General features: G+C 39.7%; 3 pseudogenes; all 3 read left to right on the forward strand.

Annotated features, from left to right (window-relative positions):
- The first annotated feature begins 4,950 nt into the window (after positions 1-4,950).
- Positions 4,951-5,803, forward strand: LOC121138669 (annotated as a pseudogene).
- A 604-nt stretch (positions 5,804-6,407) lies between these two features.
- On the forward strand, positions 6,408-9,855 carry LOC121138668 (annotated as a pseudogene).
- A 388-nt stretch (positions 9,856-10,243) lies between these two features.
- On the forward strand, positions 10,244-10,991 carry LOC121138670 (annotated as a pseudogene).
- The last annotated feature ends 9,542 nt before the right edge of the window (positions 10,992-20,533 follow it).

Here is a 20,533-nt window from a genome sequence, read left to right on the forward strand (position 1 = left end):
GAATATCTTGTTTTCTCCATCTATAGTGATTGAGAGCTTTGCTGTGTATATTAGTCTGGGCTGGCATCCATGGTCTCTTAGTGTTGGTAGAATATTTATCCTGGACCTTCTGGCTTTCAGAGTTTCCATGGAAAAGTCAGGTGTAATTCTGATAGGTTTGCAAAAGGTATGTCCCAGATTAAAAGGTGGATCTTCCCACATTAAAAGAGCTATATTAATGATCCATATTTACACCTCAAAAGATCCAATTAAAAGTGGGTCTTCCTGTGGGTGGTGTACAACTTTAATCCCAGCACTCAGGAGACAGAGACAGGTGCAACTCTGTGAATTTAAGGTCGGCCGAGTCTACAAAGTGAGTCCCAAGACATCTAAGGCTCTTATACAGAGAAATCCCATCCCAAAAAAGAAGAAGAAAAACAAAAATAACAAAAAACAAAGTTGATCTTCCCACTTCAAATGATTAATAAGAAATGTCCTCTTGACAGGTGTATGCAGTTGCTTGGGTTTTAGTTAATTCCAGATGTAGTCAAGATGACAGCCAAAAACAGTCATCATAGATTATATAATGACATCCTTCCTTTAAAACAAATATTCCTGGATTTACACATTTGTGACTATTCTAATTTCAATCTATTATGATCAAAGAAACCTTTTATTACTTCAGTCTTTTAAGATTTATTGATATTATCTGATGCTTGGCATATGGAAAATGTTTATGTGTCGTATAGAAGAATACATGTCTTGTTTTAGGGTGGAGTGTGGTGTATACATTCAGTTTTACTAGATTATGGTGTTGTTTTAGTCCACTTATTTCCTTATTAATCTTCTATCGCATCATAGTCTTTATTGAAATCTATATCTTTAGGGGTGAGTCCACAATACTGTTCATGCCCCTCTTGGGCATGGACAGGTGTATGGGCACAGGAGAGGATAAAAGGAAAGGGAAAGCAAAAATTTGCTGTCTTGGAAGCCTGACACGCTTCGATTTTCCCAGCTTGTGTGTAAGTTTTATCCAGTTAATAAATACATTAGTTTCTCCATTGCATTGACCCCCTTTACATATATCTATTATTTATTAATTGGTTCCCTGTGTGTGTTCTGTGTGCCAAGGCACATGAATGACAGTCAGAGGGCAACTTGCAGAGATTACCATCATTGAGTTCAAGTCATCAAGCTTAGCAACAAAGACCCTTACATGCCAAGCTATCTTGCTGGCCCTTGTATGCATTGCATTGAGAGGTATCTATTTAGGTCTACTGTCCACTTTTTTGCTTTTACAATTTTTGTTTGGAGAGAAAGGGATTGGGATGGACAGAAAGTGTGTTTTCAGGAACATTTGTAAAGGTGAGAAGACAACTCATGGGAGTCATTTCTGGTGGTATAGATCCTAGAGATTAAATTCAGACAAAGAGACAAGAACTTTTATCCATTGAGCCATCTCACAGGCTTCCTATTGTCTACTTTTGAATCAATTTCTTTCCTCTCATCATTGAGAATTCTTAGTTCTTTACATACCCTGGATACTAATGGTGCTGTCAGGCATATCATTTTCAAGTTCTTATAACCTGTTGTCAGTTCACTTCTCAGGTAATTTCTGTGTGTATATCCTACTTTCAGAATACATGCAGTTTTGTAAATTCCTATAGACTGAGAGATTTTGATCTTCTGCTTCTGCACAAAATCTCTTTCCCCAGTTAATTTTAGGTTTCTAGCATGCCTGTGGTTTGCTTTGTAATCCTATTCTGTGTATAAGTGGGTTGTTCTTCTGCCCTTCTACCCTTCACATAGAAATTTTATTTTACATATTCATTGATCTTGAGATAGATCTAAGCTAGGCAGAAAAAAAGCATTCTGTTGTTCTCCCTCTAGAAGCAGAGATCAATAGAAACATGGACTATCTTCAAGACCTCTCCTGAGTAAAGGGAGGTAAAGCAATTCTACAATACATCCTAACAATTTTTAAGCTGCCTTTTTCTTGAATTATCATGTTCTTCATTTCTTTTTGTTGATTGGTTGGTTTGGTTTAGTTTGGCTTTTTGAGACAAAGTCACACATTGTCCTCTAAGGTAGTCTGGGAATTCACCATGTATCTGACACTGGCTTCTTTTTTTGTTACTTTGAGAAGCATTTTCTGTTTGATTATTTCAGTTGTTCTTTTGGGTTACTGACAGAGATCACCTATGAACAAAAACATTTTATTTATTCCTTTGTAACATGTGTATCTTTTATTTTTCATTTACCTTGCATAGGATTCCTAAGAAAATTTTAATTCTTTGGGGTTTTCTGATGATCTGAAGAAAAGGCACAGTGTCTCTTTAGATTACCTTCTGCCATTCCTGTGTGATTATACAAATGTGTTAGTCATTATTCATGTTACACACCTCTTTTACCAGGCATTCTTCACTGTATAGCACACTTTTGTGGGCTTTAAACATCTTAACTGTTATACATATGTTTATTTATATGTTGATGAGTATGTGTCATGTAACTATGGGTTAGTTGCCAGTGCTACAGTACATATATGAGTGGAACTTAAACTTGTTGCCAGGTGCCATTAAACACTTAGCCATCTCATGAGATCTTAACCTTAAATTTTTTCAAGTTGTTTTTTGTATTTTCATTAAAAGGTTGCTCGCAATGACTGAGTACACTATTATAGTTGATATTCAAATTTTAGTGACTTACAGAATACAGGGAGAACAGGATGAAAATAAGAATGTGTTTTAAAACTTTTTGTGTTGTATTAATAACTACCTGAGACTACATACATCATTTGTTATTTAAATACATACTTTATAGTGTAGAGAATATCAGTAAAAATTTTACGTTATTCAAAGAAAAGATAAAGTGTAAAAGGGATTGGGCATACATCAAGTTAGTAACACATCTAAAGAGTAGGACAGAAGAGTAATATGGCGAGAATATAAATAAATTGCCTTCTAATTCTGGAGACAGGGAATTTCAATAAAGCACTGGTGTCAGGTGGAGAAGTTCTTGCTACATCATCACATGAAGTAGAGAAGTAAAGGGGTGAAAGGAGTGTGAACTTACCTTTTCACAGTCATTAAAACTACGTATTATAAGTCTAAATGTGAGTTTTGACTGGGACACATACTCAAATGATAGCAAATGTATTAACTATGATTACAACACAACAAAAATATACAGAAGGCAAAATCTAAAGGAGATATAACAGGAGTCCTAATGAAAGGAGATTGAAGGCAGGTTTAAGACAGTAGATTAAATATTATTAGCATACTAATTTACATTATTAGCTTATTAATTTATATGCAGAGAAAAAAGAATAAATAGGACTCTTGCTTATAGTACTGTAATTCAGTAGGGCAAAATGATAGGAGGAAGGGAAATTTCAGTAAGTATGAAAGTAAAGTGTGAAATCTTATCTCACTGAATGCTTTGGAGGCAATGAGGGAGAAGTTTCCATTAATTTGATAAAATATTGGATACAGAAGGGTATTTGTTTCTACATACATAGGTGTGGATATTATTAACAATTATTTCTTCATATGATTCAAAGATGAAATTAACAACAGAGGAATAAAGAGTAAGAGTAACCAGCACAAAACAAATTATTAGTGTTTCTAAATGCCAGGAAAGAAATTTAATATTATAAAACAACCTATAAAAAAAGTGGTGGAGCCAGGCGTGGTGATGCACACTGGTAATACCGGAAGTCAGGAAGCCAAGGAAGGAAAATCATGAGTCCAGCCTAGGCTAAATAGCATGAGCTGCATAGTATGACCCTAACTGAAGAGGAAGGGAAAAGTGACAGAAATAGGAATGGAACCAGTTAACAGTGGTTTTGCAAAAATTAATAAAGAAAACATAATCAATTGATATCACTTGTTTTTAAAAACATCAAGTAATCTCAGGTATGTTATCAAACACCATCCTTCAGGTTAATTCCCTCAAAGCAATTGATTGTCTGCTAGAAGAAGCTTAAAAACTAGGCAAAGTTGCAGGTGGTGGTGGTAGGTTCCTTTAATATCTTCACTCAGAAAAGTGATCTCTGAGTTCAAGTCCAGCCTGGTCTAAAGAGTGAGATCCAAAATAGCCAGGACTCAACAGAGGAACTCTCTTTGGGGAAAAAAGAGAAAGAGAGAAAAAAAATCAGGCAAAGTAACAACTCACCATAGTATGCAACAAGACAAGATACACCATGCTGAGAACACCCACAATGATAGAATGCACATGCACGTGCACACATACACACACACACACACACACACACACACACACACACACACACACACTGATTCAAAATACATTGGAACAATTGCAGGAAATGAAAAAACCTAACATTAATAATTCACCTTTCTGGCCACACAGCTGACACTTCCTAAGGTCAGCACACAGAGAGACTAACAACACATCTGTTTTTCACAGAGCCAAGGTAACAACAAGATGAGCCTCAGCCTACATGAAGTCAAGATCTCCAAGAGATGCTGACAGAAGTGGGGCTGTCTGTTGACTACTGGCTGCCTAAGCTTAAAGAAGACCTGGGTGTGACCTGTGCCCAGGACTTACAACACTTAGAAGAAAAAGACCTGCCATGCCTCCTACGCAGCCTGTATCCGAGAATGTGGCAAGGTAGTCGGGATAAATGACACAGAGACCAATCGGTTGTGTTAAGAAAACTTTATGCTCCCCAAATCGGCTTAGGAGAACTTCCCAAGAAAAAAACGCTTCCCTTCAGAAAGACTTCTGCCATCCATACACGTGCAAATCTCACACAGCCCTCTCACACACCTCTCACAGACCTCTCCTTCCTCCTGGCTTGTGGTTAAATCTCTGGCCCCAGAAATCAAAGTCAGGGTGTTTCAGTGACTGAGCCCTTATCAAACCCTTATCAGGAGCTTATGGCACTGAATTGTTTTCAGTAAACATGTTTTCAGTTTCAGTTGTCTGCTCCCAGGCTGATGTAGGGGTGGGTTTCCGGCCAGGGTCTGTGATCCCCACAAAGACCTCCAGAAGTTGAAGACCCAGACACAACACACATGGGAGAAAAAGGCCCTAGAGAAGCTGCTTGACCTCTCACAGCCAAATAGTGTTGCAGAGTTCCAGGAGACTCCAGGACAGATGATAAAGAACAGGCAGGGGCAGGCAGGACAGGCACTGCAGGAACTGAGGGCCTTGCAGTCACAAGGGAAGCACAGACAGGAAGAGGCAGTGAGGAGGAAAGAAGCAGAGCTGAGACAAGCAATGGAGATCCCTGAAGAGTGCTGGCCTGGACCCGAAGTGCCCCTAAAAGACGTCACTGAAACAATGGAGAGACATCTCAGTCACATAGAATAGACACTGGCAAACAGTGAAAACTTCTCACATAGAGACCTGGTAAGATGGGCATCTGGAGGGCTGGCTCGGCAGGGAATTTATAAGACCTCCCACCAAAAAGACCTGGTACCAAGGAGAGCAGAACTACTCAGGATCCCCCAGGAATTCTTCCTCTTTGGATCTGAGCAAGGAAAATGGGTGGAAACAAAAAAAAAACTCAGATCTTCCAAAGAAGAATCCCTGTTGACTGAAACTGTGGAGAAGCTTGGTTTCAGGTTAAAACTTGTCAGTTAAGGGTGTAGGCTAGGGATTTAGTTCAGAAGGTGGGATGGACAAAGCCAAGCAGTCAGAATCCACAGATGCCCACCCGTCATATTCTAAACACACTTATTTCTCCTCATCGATGTTTAGCTATAACCCACTGGCATCCTTCCACTTCAGCAATGATCAGCTCCAGCTCTCCACTGCTGCTCGTTTGTTGTTGTTGTTATTATTCGAGGGATAAACACTGATCCACTGCTCAGGACCCCATAGGTATCCCAGGCCTTCTCACTGACTCTCACATTCAGGGGGTCTGGATCGGTCCCATGCTGGCCTCCCAGCTGTTGGTCTGGGGTCCAAGAGCTCTCCCTTGTTCAGATCAGCTGTCTCTGCTGGTTTTGCCAGCCCATTATTTGCCAATTTGCTCTTTGCTCCTCTCTCTCTGTCACTGGGTTCCTTGGGTTCAGTTCAGTGTTTAACTGTGGGTGTTTGCCTCTGCTTCCATCAGTCACTGGATGAAGGCTCCAGGATGGCTATAGACATCAAGTTCACTATCAGGAATAGGCATTCGAGGTGGTCTCTACACTATTGCTTAGCTTGCCAATTGGTGTCATCCGTTTAGATCACTAGATGTCACAAAATGGTCCACTGCTGCTCTTAAAGAACTGAAAATCATTGAAGAGCAGCTGGAACACACTGATGCACCAGACAGATTCCTTATAGTGACAAACAGGACTGAAAACTTCTTCAGCAGATTTGGCTCTAATGCTAACTAAGGCCTTCTGCACCTTGGGGAAATCTACTGCTGGAAGGCCATTTCAGAGTGTTTCAAAAGTGACCATCTGGATTGTATGAAGCAGCAGACAGCAGAAGCCTTGGAGAGTTAAGTAAGGGAGAGCTACAGTGGCTTTGGGATTGAAGTTGTGGGAGAGATAACAACATCAGACTCACAATCAATAAGATCCTACAAAAATTCAACTATAATCTGTAGGGAGAGATCTTAGGAATCTGTACTGCTGAACTTGCCTGCTCCAACGTGGTCACAGATACATAGTAGGGACAGGATATAAGACCTTGGGGAGAGGAGGCATGCTCTCTTGGGGCACGATTGTATAGGAGATCAGAGTGTGCTGACCCCAGTTCTCAGCTTCTCATTTAAGTGACTTCTCCCTCTCAAATAAAGATAGTACAACCCCCATTTCCAATATCCTTGGGGTGGCTACTCTCTCATCTTCATAAATCCAAGTCCAACTATCTGTGGCCCAGATAAGTAGACTGCCAGAAGCTAATAGAATTGCTCAGTGGACAACTGGCCTTCTTGGCAGCAACAAAACCTGGTCTGTCATTGACAGAGAACTTGAGCTGGTGCCCATTTGGGACATCATCCACAGAAGCAATTTTAAGGACAAAGGTGAAAATTGGCAGTAGGAATAGAAATGAGGCAGAATTAACAGAAGAACTCATGACTGCCATCAAAAATTTACTAGAGATCTCTGACACTGCTCCCAGTATGGAAGAATGGTCGAAGGAGGATTCAAAACAAGGATTCAAGATTGATGAAGATCAAAGAAAATTGAAAGAAGCCAAATAAAAGCCACAGAAAAATATGGAACTTCAGAAAAAAATCCAAGTTGTCTTAAGTAAAGGAAAACTTGGTAACTCTTCAGGGACAACCATGGCACCTTTGGTGTAAGAAGGACAAAGAACTCTATCATCTGCAAGAAAAGGAGTATCAGAGCATTGAACAACACAAGACATTGAGACAGGAAAACAAAAAATACTATGGCAGCAGTTTGAAAAGGTTGACCTATCAATGATTTAATGCAATCAATCCTATAGAGTCTCACAGAAGACTCAGAAAATGACTTCTTATACTGGTTAAGTGTGGTTTTGGGAAATCTACCCATGAAACACATGGAGACTTTGCATGAAAAGGAACAATATTTGTGGTCACTGCTACAGTCAGAAAAGCAGAAGATCAACTCCTTGACATACTTGCAGAAGCAGACAGAAGCCATCTCTATTGAGATTCTTGACTGTACTTTTGGAATTGAGCACCTTCTCTGAGACGTCGGCCAGATCTCTGAAGCTCTGGAAGAAACTTTCTCCTCTAGAGATAGCCTTTTACTGTGCCTTCCTCAAATTGCTGCAGACCTGATGGTAGCTGGTGTTCCCACTGAGCTCATGTATGCTTCATGTGACTCTAAAATGGGTGACAGGTGTTTTTGACAAGATCTCAGAGAAAGTTGGAGGCAAAAGGATATTTGTTCTCTCAGTCCTTGGTCTGCAAAACTCAGGGAAGTCCATCCTGTTGAATGTACTGTATGGTTTAGAGTTCACAGTCAGTACAGGCAGGTGTACCAAGAGGGCCTATATGCAGCTCCTGAAGGTAGACAAGACATCCACAGAAGAACTTGGCTTTGATTTTGTGTTTGTTGTAGACACAGAAGGACTTAGAGTCCAGGACTCAACAACAAATTCCATAATTGGGACAATGAGTTGGCAGCATTTGTCACTGGCCTTGGGAACTTGACTCAGATCAATATTTTTGGACAGAATCCATTAGTGATGCAGAATGTCCTACAAATTGTAGTTCAGGCATTTCTGAGAATGAAACAAGTGAAAATCTCCCCCAGTTGACTCTTTGTCTATCAAAATGTGGGAGACGTTATAGCAAAAGTCCAAACTTTGGAAGGAAGAAGATGACTAGAACAGAGACTGGATGATATGACAGCATTAGCTGCTGAACAGGAAGAGTACACAAACATAATCACTTCAATGATGTCATTAAATTTGATGTCAATAGTCATGTCCTCTACTTTCCTCATCTCTGGGATGGCAATTATCCAATGGCCCCTCCCATTGGATCATGAAGGATCATGAAGATCCCAGATGTAAAATTTTGAATTCAAGATTTGTGGAAAACCCTTGTCAGTAAGAACTTCAGTTTCAGTTTCAGGAACACACAAGAGGTAATAGCCATGAGTAAACTGGAAACCATGTATAACCACTGGACTTGGGAGCTACGGAGTCATGTACTCGACTTACAGAATGATCAGTGAAACAATCAGATTCATAATGGGAAAATTCTGACACTCACAACGAATGCACTGGAGGGTCCACTTAACAAAAAAAATAGGAAATCACCAAGCTAGAATTTGACAAGTGTTTTGAAGAAGACCCAGATAGGGAAACATTGGTTCAGTGGAAAATAAGTCTTGAACATAAGCCATTAAACCTTAAAGATGCACTTTTTTCAGACACAAGAAAGAAAGTCAATGAACTTATTAGTCCTAAACAAAGCCAAGAAACACTAGAAAACCAAAAGTCACAATACAAAAATGAATTGTTAGAGAAGAGCCGAAAGTTGGCTTTAGATGTGAAAGATAAAGAATTAAGTGATTAAGAGATGCATGAGAAATTCAATCAGCTTTGGAAAAATTGGATCTACAACATGTCTTCTACTGTACCTCCTGTCAAAAAGCCTGACATTGATTTGGATTGTGAATGTATTTTTTCTAGGTTATTTCAAAAAGGAGAAAAAATTTCAGAAAGACTTAAATATAGGGATAGAGAAATATTTGCCATTAATTATGATAAGCATGTCCAAATGAGCAAAAAAGATATCATTTAATTCTGAAGAGTTTAGAATCCTGACATAAAGAGTCCATTAATAAAACTACTAAAAACGTTTTTTAAGATATAATGAAACAATTGAAAGCATTTTGATGCAAAGGCATGATTACAATCAGAATGATTTTCATGAAATCCTGAGGAAAATAAAACAAGTACTGAAATCTGTTCCCCCAGAGGAAGACTACACATTTACCAGAGACTATACAATTTTGACTTACCCTAGTGCTTATTCCAAATAGCATCTAAGAGATTCAAGGAAGTGCATGAGGTATTCGAGAATGCAAATGATCCTGTGAACAATCTGGAGAGGAAGAAAGATGATTTCTTCATGAGTTTTAAGTTCTCCTGACAAAGTGCCACCTCCATCACATCCTTTATTGTCTTTGGCTCAAGTTCACTCCTGCTATCTATGCCACTATATGGTGGGGAATTGATCCTAAAGTAGCTGGGAACATAAAAGCCACCTGTCCTGCATTCAATAGAAGCAGGAATAACCTGGAGAAACATGCACTCATTTCTTTGGCAAAAGAAGAAAACTTTGAAAAGTATTGACAATACATTCATCAGCCAAAATCCTTTTTCAGGGATTACATTAGAGACTGTTCAGAAAAAAAAATGGTGATAAAGTAAAAACTATTTTTTTCTTTTATGGTTTTTTGAGACAGGGTTTCTCTGTATTGATTTGGAGGCTGTCCTGGAACTTGTTCTGTAGACCAGCCTGGCCTCGAATTCACAGAGATCCTCCTGCCTCTGACTCCTGAGTGCTGGGATTAAAGGCGTGCAACACCAACACCTGGCAAGTAAAAACCTTTTAAAAAATAAATTTAGTTGACATTAAGAATGCCATCCTCACAGGCATTCATAAGACCATAGAAGTAGCTAACAATGAAAGCAAAGCAGCATTGCTTCTGGCTGGTTGGATTTGTTCTGTGATCACCAAGGCAGCAACATAATCTTCCCAAGAAGAGACCTGACAAGCTCAAGCACCAAGAGATTAACGATACTGAGTTTCTCTTATATTTTTGGTTGTGAGCCTAGCCTTTAATGGCTGAGCCATCTCTCCAGCCCTGAGTTTCTCAAAGAGACCATGAGTGCAGCTTTGGATCCTGCAATGAGGAAAGTAGAAGAGAACTTCTCAAGGAGGCCCATAGATGAAATGGTTCCTGATGTTGAGAAAATTCTCTCTGAACATCTTTGTGGCTGCTAGAATCAGTGTCTTTTTGTAAAGCTATTTGCACATACACTATTCCCCATCATGAAGGAGATCACAGTATATCATTCCACCATCCTCAGGCTGTCAGTGGATGGTATTAAACTGACAACTTTGTCACTGTGTGCTGTACTACTTCTGTAACAAGTGATGGTTCATTTCTTTTAGATGACCTCCAGGAATTCCCATACAAGAAATACAGAGAAGTAGGAGGTGATTATGCCACATGAAGCATCATCCCAAACTCATCTACCCAGTCCTATTGGAAATGGTTTCTCTGTCACTTCTGATCAGACCTTGAAGTGAGATATGGAAAAAAATATACAGTTAGGTACTATTCCAGATTCTTGGAACAAAAATCACAAAGCAAGCAGTACTTTATGACTTGAAGCAGTAATTCCCACAAATAAAACACTAGCACTGCCACAAAAATTTAACATTAACCTTAGTACCTTGGCCAGCAGGACACAAGCCCAGAGAAACTTGGAATGAGGGAACAGGAGACACGAGAAACAGACAGCTTTCTGGTCAAGCTGCAAGATTTTTCTTAGGCACATTATATAGTAGTTAGGGTGAGAAACTAGTTACAGCGGAGTAATCAAAGAGGGGTTCGTTGCCTAGTAACCAGGCCACAGAATGTTGTTAGTCACTGGTCACTGAAGGTGAGCAGGGTAGCAGGTGAATATAAGCAGGGTGTTGGCAAGGTGAAAGGGTCGCAGAAGGAGGGGTTAAGTGATCGAATTGTGGAATGTTTCCTTTTCTGCCATCAGTCATTCCTGTGAGCCCAAGTTCTGTTCATCAGGAAGCTGGGGAGGTAGGAGGGTTGATTGGGACTAAACCTAGCTATTCTTTTAACACAATGGGCTTTTCTTTAAAAAAAGGCTGGCAATATTTACAAGAGGTCCTATACACCAATGATCGCACATTAGAGGCCTAATATCAATTTAGGGAGCACCTTCAAAGTTCTACCTTATAAATGAAATAAGTAAATATCAGCTAGTTACTACATCAGCATTTGAAGAATTTCTTCAAAGATATTTTTCTTTCTTGATTTCTGCTGAAACATAATACACTATATATGTAACTGTATGATAAAATCAGTATCCATACAAAAGCATATTTCATGCTTTTCTATTTTTAATATTTGTTTAAATATTTAATGACTGAGGGAATATTTTCTTATTAGAAGAAGATGCTAGATTTTCTAGCTGCCATAGATTCTTTTAGAACAATTGAATAGGAAATTCAGCCAACAGATACACCGCCCACTTTAGTTATGAGAAAAACTTGTTGACTTTCAATATATCAATATTCATTGATAATTGAAGATCCCAAACTAAAGCAATTTAAGTAGCCTCTGTTCTGGAAAAGAATAAACCAAATATGACCAGGAGAAAGCCATGAATTGGGGAAACATTTCCATCAAATAATGGAAAAACAAATAAAAACTCTATTTTTCTTATTATATTATTACTCTTACATTCATTGTATCTTGGTATTTTTCTGTTGGCCATTGAAAACAAATACAAATCACAAATGCTAGTATTCAAAACCTCATTTTACATAGCTAAAAACCATGCAATATGCATCAGTGACATGCCTACAAATTATACTGTTGCAATTGTGGCACGAATGTTTTAGAATTAACCAAACACCTTCTGATGGAATTTAAGATCCATTCCATGAATATATCCATACCTGAAACTGCTAAACATGCCAGTAATCTTATACTAGATGGGTCTTAGGCCTAGGGAAACACCTATTACTATTATTCAGGTAAACTAACAGCCAAAAAAAAAAGTATTGCTACACCCATAGATAAATGCGTTGTTCAACCTGACTCATAGAAGCTGCTTATAGTAGATGGAAATTAACACAAAAACCCACAAGGGGACAATGTGCAGAGAGTGGGAGACCTTGGAGCACTCAGTCTTAAATCGGATGTGTTTATCAAATACTTCTCATTGAGCCTCAGAGCTCTATTAAAGATGAAACTGAGAGATTGATTATAAGAGCCAGAGTTGATGCATGACTCCAAGGAAACAGAATCTGAGAAACATAATAGGACTGATGTACATATGGATTCACAGAGACTGGAATCCCACACAAATCTCTACAGGTGCATGCCTGATGAGGTCCAGAACTAGAGGGGAAAGTGAACACAGTGTCCACTTATAACTAAGACACTAGCTTCAGTTGATACTTGCTGACCAAGGAAAATCAGTTTCCTCCAATGGAGTCTGACTTGGTATATTATCTACATTGAAAGACAGGCCCCATGTGCAAGAACATTTGGCAAACATAAAACAAATTCAATGGTATTTATGTGGACTTTTGATCTCATTTTGTCTTGTTCAGGTTTTTTGTTTATTTGTTTGCTTGTTTGTTTTGTCTTTGATAAGTATTTGATTCTTGGTTATTGGGTTCCTCTACCAATGCAATAAGCCAAATCAAGCAGAATTAATAAGAGCAGAGTTAACAAACAGAGGGAAGGAGAGCATTCCTGTGTGACTCTCAGAATGGCAGGGTGGAATCGCATGGCAGGTCTGATGACCAGGTCTTAAATACTTTGCAGGTATTTGATTAGGTTTGATCAGCTCTGGGGAGGAGCTGACCCTTGGTAGGCTTTCTCAGGGGAGGAGTCGGGAATGAAAGGTATGAGCTTCCCAACATCCCAACTCTTCCCTAAATATATATAGGCACCTGTTTAAGTCTGGATGCTTCCTGTTGGCAAGGTATGATGTGGAGAGTGGGGAGTCTGGAGTTGGTGGGTTCACACTCAGCAGGAGGTATAGGTGAAGAGAGAGTCAGTTAACTGTCATCCCAGAGACCTCAGGCATCTGTTTCTTGAGGAAGCAGAGAAGACAGGATGCTAGGGAAAAACAGATTAGTGAAACCAGCTCTATGAACTGGGCTAGGCATGGGAAGAATAATGACTGCCAGAAAGAAGATGTGCCTGGTTGTACAAAGACACAAGGGCAAACAATCGAGACAGGAGAGCAGATATGCCCTTCATTAGGACATCTTGGCAAACCAGGTCCCAGTTGTTGGGTAGGTACCCACTTGAAGCTGGAGAGGTGGTACCAGAACTGATGTCCCAGGAGATTAGGAGGGTGGCATGCCAAATGGAAGGATGATGTGTTCTTCAGCATTGACTGAACCATTACATCTGCTGTTTCTCTGGAGGTGTGAAATGCCTCTCTTCATCCTGCAAAAGTGCCAACAAGAGTTTGGAGATAACAGAGTTTTTTGTGAGTGGGCTTGTGGGTAAAGTCAACCTTCCAGTTCTCACTCAGTTGGTGCCTCTGTTGCTGTCCTCTGGGCTGGCATGTCTGGAGAGTCCCCTGTGGGTTGCACTTGACACTCTTTTTCCAGGAGCATACAGTTACCTGTAAAACAGCTGGAGTAGATTTTTACCTCAGTGTCATAGCAAAAGACTATGGCTTTAGATTAAAAGACATGAATACTTTCCCTAGGGCCTGATTTTTGCCAGATGAAACATGCCTTCAAGTCTATACTTAGAGGAAAACCATAGGAAATTTACTGACTGAAAGAGGTTGAAGGAGGAGGAGAGGAGGATGAGGACTGAGGGGGGAAGAAAGGAGTTGAACAAGCCTGCAGGCTTCCAGACTCTCTCTAACGCCAACCTGTCTCTAAAAGCTGAGACCAGTAAAATTCACAGAAATTTAAGGACTCCAGAAAAGTCATTTTAGTGCTCTATCCATTTATCATAACGGCATTTATCAATGCTAAAACTCTGAATCTCCAAAGTTACATCTGAAACCTGTTTACCCTGTACCATGAAGACTGTGAACAAAGGCTTATACTTTTAACAGGAAACTTAAACAATTAACTAATGAGCTACCAAGGTGGTCGTAGCCTGGGGTGTTGGAGGAAGAGCTATTAAAACTGGTAAATCTATCAGTACCCTACTCATCAAACACCACCAGATCTGAGAAGAATAAATTTAAGCAGAAGGGAGACAGCTTTCCAGTTACCTAGGCAGCAACCACAGTTTTCTCCTTGGTCATTCAGAACAGAAGTCCCAAGGTGTACCGTCTTTAGCTGCCAAGCCCAGGAGACCTGACAGACTTTTCTGTGGAGCGGGAATTGGGGGAGAGTGGCCTACCTTGTCTTGGCAGGGTATGGCAGACAGTTCCCCAGGGTCCCACTTGTGGGTCTCAATCTTGACAGGGCCTTTGCAGGCGTTAAAAGTGCAAGCAGGTTTCACTGCATGGTTGCCTGCGCTGAATTTAAAGCGAGCTTCCAAATGGAAGTTCATGCACTGGAGAGATGGCTCAGAGGTTAAGAGCACTGATTGCTCTTCCAGGGGTCCTAGTTCAATTCCCAGCAACCACATGGTATCTCCCAAATAGAAGTTCTCCTCCAGCCATCCATTTTCTTTGTAAGACACTGTCAGGATCCGCCATGTCTCTCTGTCATGAAAGGCTTTTTTTATTAAAATGCCATATTCTCAGATCTCTGACTCATCTGAGAATCAGGGGAACAAAATCTGTTGGATATACTTAAGTTAGACTTAAGCTAAATCTGAACATATCAAAAAAGTTGATTCCCAATGAGGTAACCGATGGTTGTCTTAGTAGTTTACCAAATTAGCTACAGCTTACCAATGTTAGTAAAAGCAAGAAGGTTAGACATATATTTTCAAATTGGTTTTTGTTAGCCTGAATAGCCCTTAGACTAGGAGACCCCCTTGGTCAGACTGTTTGGGCATCATAAGATAGAAATATCTCAGTCTCTGGTGTTCAGCCGTGATTCTGAGACCTAGAACATAATCATAATCCATGGAAGGCAACACCAACAGTTTTCACACTGTAAACAATTAACCTCAGCAAACTAACATTGTTTTAAATCCCATCATTCATAAACCTTGTTTTTAGAACAGGACAGGAATTATCATACAGAAACATATCCTAACCTATTGGAGAGCTAATGTCTCCTTGTTGGGGCCACCCATATGGTCACCTTTATTCAAGCTGGTATAGAAGTCATATGACCTTGTCTTTTTCAACATTAGTCAAAATGGCAGCCAGCCACGTGTTTGTAGTTAATTAAAACGGCAGCAGACCAGAGCAGTTCCAATTTGGAGTTACCAGTTTTAAGTTTAATCACACACAACTTCTTAACTGTTTTCAATTATAATAAAATAGAACAGCATAAAATAACTTGCTTTGCCATCACATCAGATTCAGAAAAATCCAGAGGCAAATCCTGAGCCAAGGCAGCTAGTTGTAACCGAGACGCATAGAGCACGTAAATTCAGACATCCAAGTTAAAACACACATGAAATAGGCAGAACTTTTTAACAGAAAGATGAGCAAAACTTTTTTGTGAGAAACCATGTCAGATGAGCAACTTAAAAATCCTGTCACAGCCCCAACACTTAAAGCCTTAACCATGGTGAGAGGCAGCAGGAGACCAATGCTGTGCCATCCCATTCCCCAAGCAAAGGGCGATGGAGGGGAATGCTGGACAGGAAAGAGGGACAGCCACAGGCTGCAGAGCAAGGTAGCAGCTCCAGAGACAGAGACAGAGGCAGAGAGAGAGTCTGAGAAGGAATTATTCCTGGAATGACATTTTGGTGATCACAGCCAAGGGCTGTGATGTTTAACAATAATTGCCAATTTTGCAAACTCTACATTCACCTAAGAGACAAGACTCCAGGTATGCACCAATGAAAGAGGTTTTTCGATTAGGTTAGTCTATACCTATGAAATATAATGATGATTAGATTAATGGACGTGGAAGGACCTTCCCCAGCTGGGCAGCACCATCACCTGGGTTGCAGTACTAAACTGAATAAAAAGGAGAAGGTTACCTAAGCACAGAGCATTCACTGTTCTTTAATTTTTGACTGGAGATACAGTGAGACCATCTGGCTCAAGATTTTGTCTCTGTAATTTCCCCACACTGAACTCACATGATGAGCTGGATCATCACCGTCAACAACAACTCCTCCTCCTCCTCCCTCTTCTTTTTACCGTGTTTTTAAGCTTGAGTCTAGACAACTGGGTTTGAGAAGATTGTAATTCTATGTGCAGATATCTGATGTTACCCTTGTTGGATGGGTTTTTTGTTTCTTTATATTATTTGTGTGTGTGTTTATTTATTTTTGTTTGTTTTTGTATCCCAACCAGTTTCCCCTCCCTCTTCTACCAGTCCCCCTCACCTGTCCTCTCCCCTGTTCCTCCATTTCTCTTCAGAAAAATCAGGCCTCCCTTGGGTATCAACCAACCATGGTGAAGAGTCCTACAAGAAGACCAAGCTACACAACTGTTAACATATAGGCAGAAGGCCTAAGTGAGTCCCATGCAGACTCCTTGGTTGTTTATTCAGCCTCTATGAGACACTATGTGCCCAGGTTAGTTGATTTTGTGAGTTTTCTTCTGGTGTCCTGGACCCAGCTTGCTCCTATAATCCTTCTTCCCCTCCCCTTCTTCTGAAGAATTTCCCAAGCCCCACCTAATGTTTGTTTGCAGGCCTCTGCATCTCTTTCCATCAGTTTCTGGATGAAGCCTCTCTGATGACCATTGGCTAGGCACCAATCTATGAGTATAACAGAATTTTATTAGGAATAATTTCATTGACTTTTTATTTGCAAGTTCTGTTTGGTTCTTTCAGAAAGTCCTCTCTTATGCTATAAGTTTAAGTGTCTTTCCAACTTTCTTCTTTATTGGATTCAGAGTAGCAGGATGTGTTGGCTAAGTATTGTTCACTTAACAAAAACTAGGGATATATGGGAGGAATGAATATCAATTTGGGAATTCTCTCTATCAGATTGACCTGTGGCTGTGTGTCTATGATACATTTTCCTGAAGAATGATTGGCATAGTAGAAAATATCCCAATATTGTCAATGCCACTGGACCTGTGAACCCCACTTGTATAAGAAAACCAGCTGAGCCAGGTAGTGGTGGCACATGCCTTTAATCCCAGCACTCGGGAGACAGAAGCAGGTGGATCTCTGTGAGTTCGAGTTCAAGGCCAACCAGGTCTACAAAGCGACACAGAGAACCCCTGTCTCAAAAAACCAAAGAAGAAGAAGAAGAAGGAGGAGGAGAAGGAGGGGGAGGAAGAGGGGGAAGAGGTAGAGGGGGATGGGGAGGAGGAAGGAAGGAAGGAAGGAAGGAAGGAAGGAAGGAAGGAAGGAAGGAAGGAAGGAAAGGAGACAAGCTGAGCAGCCATGAGGAACAAGCCAATAAGCAACACTTCTATTGCTTCAGTTCCTGCCTCTCAGCTCCTGTTTTAGTTTGCCCAGTGATGAACTGTGACTTGAAATCGTAAGACAAATAATCTGGCTTATCTCCTAGTTGGATTTATTCAGTATTTTATCATAGCAATAGAGAAGCAAAATAAGACATAGCTTTTATGCCAATGTCCTTGATCCATGTATGCAGAGATGAGATAATGATCTAGTTTCATTCTTCCACATATAACAATGCAAAGGAGCTTTACCAATTGTTGAAGATGCTGTCTTTTCCCAGTGTCTTAGTTAGAGTTGCCATTGCCACAAAGAAACACTATGATCAAAAATAGAATTGGGAAGGAGTTTATTTTGCTTACACTTCCATATCACTGTTGATTAAGAATGGAAGTCATGGCAGAAACTAATAACAGGAACCTGGAGGCAGGAGCTGATGCAGAGGCCATGGAGGGGTGCTACTTACTGTCTTGCTCAATCTGCTTTTTTATAGAATCCAGGACCATCAGCACAGGAATGGCAACACCAACAATGGGATGGGCTCCCTCAATCAATCACTAATTAAGAAAATGCCTAACATCTGGATCCTTATTTTTTTCTCCCTATATCTGGATCTTCTCAACTGATGCTCCTTCCTTTCAATTAACTCTAGACTGTGTCAAGTTGACATAAGATTAGCCAGCACACCCAGCATTTATTTTTGTCTAGAATCAAGCGCTTATATCTGTGCTCTCAGATCTATCAAACTGATCAGTGTGTCTGTTTTTATACAGCTTTATGACAATAAATTCCCAATGTTCCCTCTGCTATGTAGATGCCAGCTTTGAATCTCAGTCATTTGCATTTCAAAATGCATATGAAAATCATTTCCTAAACTTATAAGCAATATGTAAATCTTCTTGTTGAAGAGGTTGTTAGAGTTTAAGACCAAGCCTTTAACTGTGCTCTTAATTTTCATGCTGTTGGTTTTAAAGGTTACTTGTGGTTTTTTTAATGAAACTGCTTTGTGATATATTATGTATTTTCTCTGACCCTGTGGATCAGCTTCCTATTCTCTTCGTTTTGCCTTTCACAGAGCAGAGATTTTTACACTGAGTGAACAATACTAGTAGTTTTGTAACACTGTGACTAAATATCTGAGAAAAACAACTTAAAAGAGGAAAACATGATGTTTTTCATATTATCTGAGAATTCAGTCCATTATCAGCTGGTTCCATTTCATTGGCTCTGTAATACTGAGATATATCACCACAGTGAATGTGGAATACAGAAAAGATAATCACCTGTAAACAAAATATACAGACAAATATACAAACAAACAAACTACCACAACAAAAAAAACAAACAAACCAAAATACACCATTCAGAGGTTTGCTACATCTTCCAACTAGGCCTCAACTCCTAAGGTTAACAAAATTTCCCAGTAGGAGCACAAATGGATAATTAGCCCTTTAGCAAGTCACTTTTGGTGGCAGTTTAGAAACAAATTGTAATACTAGCCAATCAGTGCTTTATTCAATTTGGTTTGTGTCTAAAATGTTATAATCATACCAAGATTTCGTCTAGAATTTCTTCTCTTTTACTTCTGAAGAGACTGGACTTTTATATTTTACATTTAAGTACATATTCCATTTAAAATTTTGTTTCATTTTCTTTTTATAAATATTTGTTAGATTTTTTGAGAATTTTATCAATGTATTTTGATCATATTTATTTACTTCTGCAAACTTCCCTGTCACACTGCCCTATAATACTGACCAAAATTTGAGTCTTCTTTTTTAAATTGGTTTTTATTTCTTCCAACTCATGAAGTCCAATCTGTGTTTCCCCCATACTCAAAGATATGTGACCATCCACTGAAACATGGACAACCTACCGAAGTCCACACCTTTAGAGCAAACTAATTCTCACTCTCCTAGCAGCTGCTAAATACCAATAGTGCTTCAGTTAGGAGTGGGACTCTGTGCCTACCTTTGCTCTCCATGCTGGGATTTTATCAGGCCAGGGACTTTACAAGTTTGCTGCGTGATGTCCCAACTATGTTAGTTCCCATAATCACTTTCAATTTTGTGTCAAGAAAACACTGTTTCCTTGTAATTATCCACCATCTGGCTCTTTTACTCTTTCTGCCGTCTATCCTGTAAGAATCCCAGAGCCTTGGAAGGTGTGGGTAGGATATAGATGTCCCAGTTAAGAACTCCACAGTCTCTTATTCACTGAGCCTTGACAAGTTGTGAGTCTTTTTTACTAATTTTTGCCTAATTCAATTCTTTAATGAGACTTGAGAGATGCACTAACCTATGGGTGTAATGCTACGTCATTAGAAGTAAGTTTTCTGCTATATCCATTTAGCAGAGCAATTTATCCACAGGTTCTAGAAATGGTACCATCTTGAAAAGCCTGTAAACCTGACCAGAAAGTGACTAATTATTCCAGTTACATTCATGTCCCTTATCCACCAGAAGACGTATGTCTTTGGGTTTCCATGCCTGTGAAGGGACACCATGACTATGACAACTTTTATAAAGAAAAACATTTAACTGGAGCTGGTTTACAATTCAGAGATTTAGTCCATTATTATCATGACAGAAATCATGGCATCATGGAGGCAGACATGGCGCTGAAGAGGAAGCTGAGAGTTCTACATCTGGATCAGCAGGCAATAGGAAGAAATAGTGACACTGGCTTAAGCTTTTGAAATCTCAAGGTACACCCCCAGTGACAGCCTTCCCCCAACAAAACCACACCTACTCCAACAAGATCACACCTCCTATAATACCACTACCTATGAGTTTATGGGGGTCATTTTCATTCAAGTCACCATATTCTACCAATAGGCTTTTTAGCCATACCATATTTAGTTCAGTTTCAAAAGTCTATAACAGCCTCAGCCCTGTTTAAAAGTCCAAA

This window comes from Mesocricetus auratus, unplaced genomic scaffold (assembly GCF_017639785.1).
Source record: "Mesocricetus auratus isolate SY011 unplaced genomic scaffold, BCM_Maur_2.0 contig_4606_pilon_subseq_1:41378_obj, whole genome shotgun sequence".
NCBI lineage: Eukaryota > Metazoa > Chordata > Mammalia > Rodentia > Cricetidae > Mesocricetus > Mesocricetus auratus.